At 38.0% G+C, this 8,504-nt stretch overlaps 1 non-coding gene across 1 annotated transcript; it reads right to left on the bottom strand.

Annotated features, from left to right (window-relative positions):
• Positions 1-471: 471 nt before the first annotated feature.
• trnaw-cca (transfer RNA tryptophan (anticodon CCA)) lies at positions 472-543 on the bottom strand. The gene has a single exon. It is a non-coding gene; the product is annotated as a tRNA-Trp (tRNA).
• Between the last annotated feature and the right edge of the window lie 7,961 nt (positions 544-8,504).

The raw sequence follows: 8,504 nt of genomic DNA, 5'->3' as shown, positions 1-8,504 counted from the left end.
ATAATTTAAAAAAAAAAGAAAAAAAAAAGAAGAGTAAAATTATAATTTTAGTTAAAGAGCACATACTGGTGGATTAACCATGACAGAAACAAAAACAATGACTTTGGTAATTACCAGTACTGTTAATTAAATGTTTCTTGAGTAATAATAAAAAATAATAATGAGGGGAAAGCGGAAAAAAGTTGCCAGCTCCAGTTTGTAATGACAAAGTTGCCAAAAGTTACAGAATTTCAGTGTGGTAGTGGGTGAAAAACGCAACCACTACATAACATTTCATAAGCAACGTATAACCCAGAAGAAGAAGGACAAATTACACGGACACCCTGCTGATCAGCAGCACCGGCGGCGATTATTAACCCGGTCACAGAGCCGGTATAGAAACCTCGATCTTGATGATCTTCATGTTTGATTTCACGTCAGATCTTCGCTGTTATAATTTGGGACGAGCTCTGCGTGACAAGACTAAAGGGTTGACCCCGACGTGATTTGAACACGCAACCTTCTGATCTGGAGTCAGACGCGCTACCGTTGCGCCACGAGGTCGTCCGTTCTGGCTGTCTCCCCCCACCAAACAACAACAACAACAACAACAACAACAACAACAACAACAACAACAACAACAACAACAACAACAACAACAACAACAACAACAACAACAACAACAACAACAAAGAAAAAAAGGTGTGCGTGTGTGCGTGCGTGTGACGAACGTGATCATTTACCACCACACATCTGTCTGCTTTCCTGAGGAAGTCCTTTAGTCCTTAGCTCAACACTAAGAGCCCACGTGGAGCTCTGTAGCTGAAGCAACAAGAAGTGTCATAAAAACAACAATCGTGAATGAGAACAGTCCGAAGACTGTCCGTGGTTCTAAATTGCTCATATTGTGAATGTGAGTATGAGTGGGTCTCTGGCTCTGTTAGTCCACTGACCCTATTGCAGCTGGGATAACTGGGATCTGCAAGCGCTGCAGGTGGCCGCCACTCCCTGAGCCTGGCTCTGCTGGAAGTTTCTTCCTGTTAAAAGGGAGGTTTTTTTTTCTTCCCACTGTCGCCAATTTGCTTGCTCATAGGGGGGGTCATATGATTGTTGGATCTAGGATCTTGACCTTATAATAGAAAGCATCTTGAGGCAACTGTTGTTATAATTTGGCGTTATAAAAATCAAATGGAATTGCACTGAATTGAAGCGTGTAGGTGAGTGGACTCGAAACTCTGCTTTCCTTATTTATTTATTTATTTACATTTCCTGTACAGCATGGTGAGATATTCTATTCAGTCTTATCAAAAACAATTTAAATTAAAAGCCCTGTTTGGATTTCATTGTTTGCTGCTTGTTGTTAAATTGAACCCTAATTTTTTTTTTTTTCCAGTGTAAATCAGCGTGGTCTTTATTTTTACCCCACAGACAAATCACAGTGAACTGAAAATGTAGAATTATTGTGCATACACAGAAATAAAAATTACTGAAAGACTTTACAGTTTCACAGATTTCATCAGTTTCACCTGTAATTAGAATAGCTTTCAAACTGACTCCTTAAAGTAACTTAATTTTAACAAAAAATTGACATCCGTTCCACTGCTTCTCACTCATGGAGAGAAACTGAAACAGTTTGTAATAGCTGATAATTATGCAATATATTTGTATTGTGCTGCCTGGTTTTTATCGTGTAAAGATATTTATTAGGTTTCATCAAATGAATTTTAATGACATACAGGGCTGTGTTCCAGCTCATGATGACTTCTGTGAGCTCCCCAGTGATGACACTGAGAGACTCTCTGCTTTGTTTTCCTGCTGTTGCAGAGATGAGTCCTTATGAGCTGCTACTTTCTCCACGTGGTGGCGTATCACATCAAAAAACATCACAGATCCTCGCTTCTGTACACTCGAATGAGCCCGACAGCCACATAAAGCCAGTCAGGTCACAGGTTTGATGCCAGACTAATTATATTTGTGTAGCACACATATAACATAATTACACTCTGGAATAAGGTAATATTTAAAAAAGCCAAAACATCTTCGTCTTACAAACTAACATTCCATAAAACTGGCTCAAAGATAACCTCAAGTGTTGACCATAAAACAGAAAAACTCCACACAGGCCTCCGTGTAGAGAGCAATCTGTCAAAGTTGACTTTTTTTGGAATTTGGGAGGACAGCAACTATCTTACTGATGACTGCAGTAAGACAGTTTAATAAGAAGACTGTGGTTTAATTTCAAGACCCAAAAAGAACTAAGAAAACTTCTTCTTTGTAATCTGGTGCAAGAACGATCAACTCAAGAACAGGATGGAGTCGTTGGGATGGAGTCTGCTGTGTTGTTGCGACAGTTCTTCAGAACATCCTAAAGGGCATTTTCTTACGTGTGGCACACACAGACACACAAACTTAGACAAACATCCGAGTCATTACATTCCTTCCCCCCTGAAAACATCTCCTAAGGTCTCCAACCTTACACCTGCTTAATGGTCACACAGTGCCAAGCATTTGCTGGAAAAACAGACAATGATGGTATCATCCTCACATCTTATTAATGTACTTTGTCAAAGAGCCAATGTGCAGATGAGGACGGCAAAGTAGTGTCTAAGTGCATGAACACCTTGCTGATGGATTCAAGGAATACAAACAAGGACGATCAAAGACTCCCTCATCTTGACCTTGCACCTATAACTGCAGAGGCAGGCTTTAACGTCCCCTGCGGTCTAAGGAGAGTGGCCCAAAGACTGCCCCCAGCCTGAAGAAGAGAAATACCTTTTTGCTAAGGTACTTGAAGGCCTCTGCTCTTATATCCAGATCCAAGTGACAAACTAGAGGCCTCACCCTGCAGCAAAGACATTGTTCCCCCTTCTTGGGAGACCTGACAGGGGTTTGTGAGTAGAGTTGTGAGGATACGATAAACGCGGGTTAGACTAAATTTAAATTAATGGTTAAATTTACATTCAATAGTTGATTCATGTTCATTTATTGCATTTATAACTGTTGAGCTGATTTTCACTGATCTCTGCAACTTCCCCAAGCATTAAAAAAGCATATGAAGTGAAAGAAAACTCTGCTGTATGTTTTGTGTTTCACATAAAGGTTTCTTTAAAATATTGGCATCCACTCCTCAATAATATGAAGGATTTCAGATTAGAGAGACGCAATAATGAACCAAAGTGCTTTCATGTGGTTGGCTAATAGGAGTGCTTATGACAAGGTTGCAGGAGAAGCTTTGGGAAGAAGATTAATCTGAATATTTCACCCTTGATTAGACAGGAAAGCTAATGACACGGCTTTAATGTAAACGGGGGCCTCTGTACTGAGGTAACAACAGTCCCACCTGAGATCCTAAAATACAGTTATAACGATAAACATTACGCCATAACAAACATATTTAACTGGCATCACTTTAAAATGAGACTGCAAATCAAGATGAAGGGTTAAAAACTGAGAATGAGCAATCTGGGAAATGAGAAAGTGCTTATGTGTTTTCCCTTGTTTCTGGTCCTCCTGGGTGTGTCACAGTTTGCCGAGGCAAGCTGCGTGGCGTGTGAGGAGTGGACCCAGGTGCAGACATTCTAAAACTCAAAACTTAACTGATGATGAGCTGTTTATTCAGGCAGACAGGTAAGTACAAAATAAAAGGGCAAAAACAATGCAAACTAAGCAACAACCTAAACTGGGTAAACTAGAAAGGAAGCACAAACTATGAAAACCCTGGCAAACAGAAACACAAACAAAACTCTAAACATGGCAATGATGAGGAGGATATATGAAAACCTGAACGCAGGACATGGCATGGGAATAACACAGACGATCCGACAAAGACTGAATGAGAAGGCACAGACTAAATACACACAGGAGGCTAATGGGAGAAGTGGGAACACATGGGGGAACAGCTGACACACATGAACATAACGACCTCAGTGGAAGAGTAAAACTAAACACGATGAACACAGGAACACAAGATCTCTTCAAAATAAAACAGGAAACATGAGACGCAGACATGACAACCAGAACTTGGCAACATAAGACACAGACATGAAACACATGCAGGGCAGGGGAGACTTAACAGGGGTTGGAAGACACAAGGGAAAACTAATAAGCAAATGAACATAGGAAACCTAATAAGCTTAAACATACACTATAAAGAGCAAAAGAACTAAAACTCAAAACACTGGGTCATAAGACCCAGGATCGTGACAGGGTGCTCGCCAGCATTCCTGTGGATGACGTGCTTGTAGTTTGACTAATGTGTCCTTTCAAGGGAAACTGACAAGCTTGTCACTGGTTATCTGGTGGAAAACATGCTATCATAAGGAACTAGCTATGCAATGAAATGAAGTCAGAACACTCAGCAGTAATTGTGCAACAGGCTACCTATCTTTGGATGAATAACCAACACCAATCCATGTTTTTTGCTCTTACAAATGTCAACCATTCTTATGCATTTGCATACAGCTTCTGAAGATGGAGACTACTTCAATCACATTTTGTCTGCGGTGTAGAGAGGAAAAACTACAAAGCCTACAAAAACTCTGTTGCTCTCCAACAAATTATAGACCTTACTGTAAATGCCAGTCATGACTATTAAACATTTCCATGGCTGGAGTTTGCTAAAGCTAACAGTGATGAATGATACAGCCTGGATAGACAGTTACTCTGTCACACATACAGTCTAATTTAGAGAGAAGTAAAAAAAAAGCTGTTTGTGAATATAACTTAAAGACATAAAAACAACAATCAACCCTCTTATAACAGTAGTCTCGTAGGAAGTGCAAAAACATGTAAAGTTGTATGTCAGTGTCTTAAATTTAATTTTTATTTAAAGTTTTTTTCTTCTAAGCTCACATGTCGAAACACACAAAGTAAGATAAAAGCACATTAGCTTATTTTAGCTGATTATGATCAACTATTAAATTCGGTTCAATTACAGATAACCAGACACGAGTCATTAAGGAGGCTTTTGATCAGTTAAATGGGTTTCTCTACGTTAAAGGTTTTCCTCAATCGATTTGGCTCACAGCAGAAAAATCATTCTCACCACTTTATTTGAAATTCTAAAAAACAGTTAAGACATTTTTCATAACACAGACTCACCTGTGTAAAAGACACCAAAACAATCAAAACCTTTTTCACATTTGTCAAAACATGAACCGCCAGTAAATCACACAAAACCGTTCACGACTGAGTCATCAGTTTTGTTTCTCAAAACTTTACTGACTTTGGAAAGACTTCTGTAAAAATGTCAGTATTGTAAAATGAAATGTGAAGGATTTTTTTTGAAGCATTATAAAATTGTTGAAATTGAGAAAAAACAAAAATAGCATCAGAAAACAAAGAAAATATGCAGTCTGAGAACATAGCACCGACTACTGTATAGTCCGGTAATGTCATGCTACATACATTCAACAACCACTTTATTAGGTACGCCTGTTCCACTGATTATCAGAGTAATCCAAATATCTAATCAGCCTTTTGCATCGGCAGCAACTCAAAGCATTTAGTCATGTAGTCATGGTCAAGACAGTCTGCTGAAATTCAAACTGAGCATCAGAATAAGGAAGAAATATGATGATGTCAGACAGGATGATGTGAGCACTTCAGACATTGTTGACGTACTGGGAATTTTTCCGCACCACCACCACATTTCAGACCATTCACCTACAGTAATTGGCCTGAAATAAGAAAATATCCAGAATAGCAGCTCTCTGGGTGAAAACACCTTGTTGATGTCAGAGGACTTCGAGCTGATAGGAAGACAACAGTAGCTCATTAACCACTCGTTACAAACAGAAAAGTATCTCTGAAAGTTTAACAGATCTGACCTCTAAGCAGACGGGCTACAGCCCCACCTGTCAGCTAAGAACAGGAAACTAAGGCAACATTTCATAACCCCCCCCGAAAAAAATTTATGTGGGACATATCATTACAGCTTAATTTCAAAAACATCTTACGAGCATGAATGGAAGCTTAAGTTTTCTTTCGTACTTTTCTTGGTTGCGTAGTTTTTGCACACATTCGCATTCACAATTTTTCTGTCAAGACATCTGTCCCTCATTTGGGGTTTCAGAAAGCATGCTTGCACCCATTGTTCAGTTAATCATACTTTTGATTTGAGACAGTTTCACTTTTCTTAACTGGAGCCAATCAAATTAGTATGTATAATAATTAAAATTATTTTAATTAAATTCAAAAGGCTAAACTTTCATTTTTTTAAATTAGTTTTTTACACACATTTCGTGTAAAGTGTAAAGAAAAAAAAATGTCGAGCTTTTTTGTTTTATTTTGAAATTTTGAAAAGCGTCTTTGGGCAGACTAACACGCTCCTATCTCATAGCATATATATTTGAACTTGTCATTGTTAAATAACAACAACAACAACAACAATAATAATAATGGCTGTTCTCTTTTCAATTGTCCCAGCAAGCACAGTACCACAAGAGCTTAATGGAGCTGAGGCACCATTAAAGGAGACCTATTCCGCTCTTTTCAGCTCCATATTTTAGTTCTTGGATGCCAGTAGAGGAGCTTTCCATGTGTAAATAGTTCATAATTATCTTATTATTTTCATGTTATACTAAGCCTTTGTGCAAACCCCCATCATTTATTTTAGCTTGGCTGCCTTCAAGCCAGCTTTCTTCTGATTGTCTGCTTGTTTTAAAGAAATGATTTGAACAGCAGGTGGGCGGGGCTCGTGTGCCTGCAATGACTGCGTGAAGAAAATGTTCTTGAAGTGACAATAAACAGACGCAAGAGTAGAAAGACAACTGTCTGAAACAGTGTTCAAAGCAGACTGGTGAAACAGCTTTGTGGTCACAGGCATAATTTGGAGTTGCACTGTTAAAAAATGTGTCCATTTTAGCAGAAAATAAGGAAAATCACAAGATCTTGAATTTAAGGACAGTTGTAAGAGAATCTATTTTGTGTTTTCATGTTGCATATTTGTAGGAATATGAAACAAGGCCAGCTCTGTCCAAATGCCACTGGGTAATTTGAGATAGTCCCAACTTTTTGAGTGTGCGATGAATACAGCTTTGCTTTATTGATATAAAAAGCACATAAAGTTGTGCCACCTTAAATCACAGGACAAGTAAAGTTGTTCAGCAGCAGTTTGGAGGCCTTCTTTTCCAGAGTACAAATCTAATGTTGTGAGTTAAAATAATTTTATTATGTTAATATATAATGAAATATAGAGAAGGGGATTCCTTTGTTGGTCAAGTATTAAAATCCTTTCATCGGTTTTCTGCTTTCATTATGAAATTCTTTGTTTTACTTTTAACTCAGTCGTCAACAATTGAACATCTTTAAAATAGAAACCAGTACTGGGGCCAGTGTGCATTTTGTATGCTCAGCAGGAAACTTTTAAATAACACACTCAGCTCCCAGTTACAATTACATTACACTTAATGGAGTGCAGATGATTGGTTGGGTTATATTGGAGAATATGAAGCTCTCAACAAGATTATTATGTTACAGGATGATGCTGAACTTCAGTGAGATCTATTTTTTTGTGTGGGGAATGGGTGTACACAATTGTTTGTACTTTAAATGATTAAAGATTGGATGTGCATTAGGCACCTGATAAACTCTGAACAGGAAGTCTATAATTCAGCATGCTATTTGCCACATGATCCATCTTTAGATTGTGGTTGTTCTGATTATGCTGAGCAGCTCATGTTCAGCAGTAAGAGTAGAAAGAGGCACTTGTGGTGTTAAATATAGGAGATGGGTTCTAGAAATTACTTTCATAATTGCTGCTGGGTCCCAACCGTGGCTGGAGTGATATAAACCCAAACATCAAAGCGGAATATCAAAATGATAATACGACTCTGTTTACAGAAAAATTCACTTCTATGTGTTTCAAATGGCTATTTCCAAATTAAGTACGCATCTGGGTCAACTGTTATTTTTATTTTATTTACTTATTTATTTTTTTAAAAAAGATATAAATATACAGTGATAAACTTTAATGTAGATTCTTCCTGCGCTGGACTGAGGACCTGTTCAGAATGAATCCTAATCAATCACAGAAATAAAGAATACGTGAATAAAAATATATTAAAAGTAAAAAAAATAAAACGTGATCCCTGGAAAACATTTATATAACAAATAGGGGAAATGTGCACCAGGAGCTTCGTGGCGGGGGTCCAAAATCTCCTGTAGATGTTAAATTTGTTTATGATAGCCATGCCTGTGACTCACATCACATTCAGTTTCATGGAACAATTAAGTTAGCCCTTTACCCTGATGCATGAGCCATTCTGATCCCAGAATTGAAAGACAGAAATGTTTAATCATTTCAGCAGCATCGCACTGATTAGCATGAACTCTTCTAATGGACCCGAACTTGACAGTAAAATGCCGACACATCATGACACGGTCTGGGGTTATGATACACCTAGGGCACAGATTTAACACTGAAGTATAAAACTACTGTATCTGTAGGGGTCAAGTTTCAGGGATCCCTGGTTTAACATATGCATATACAAATAAATAAATTAATTAGCTAAAAGAAAAAAAAT

Source organism: Pelmatolapia mariae, linkage group LG18 (assembly GCF_036321145.2).
Source record: "Pelmatolapia mariae isolate MD_Pm_ZW linkage group LG18, Pm_UMD_F_2, whole genome shotgun sequence".
NCBI classification, from domain to species: domain Eukaryota; kingdom Metazoa; phylum Chordata; class Actinopteri; order Cichliformes; family Cichlidae; genus Pelmatolapia; species Pelmatolapia mariae.
The sequence above is the reverse complement of the archived record's forward strand: the minus strand, read 5'-3'. Positions and strand labels throughout refer to the sequence as shown.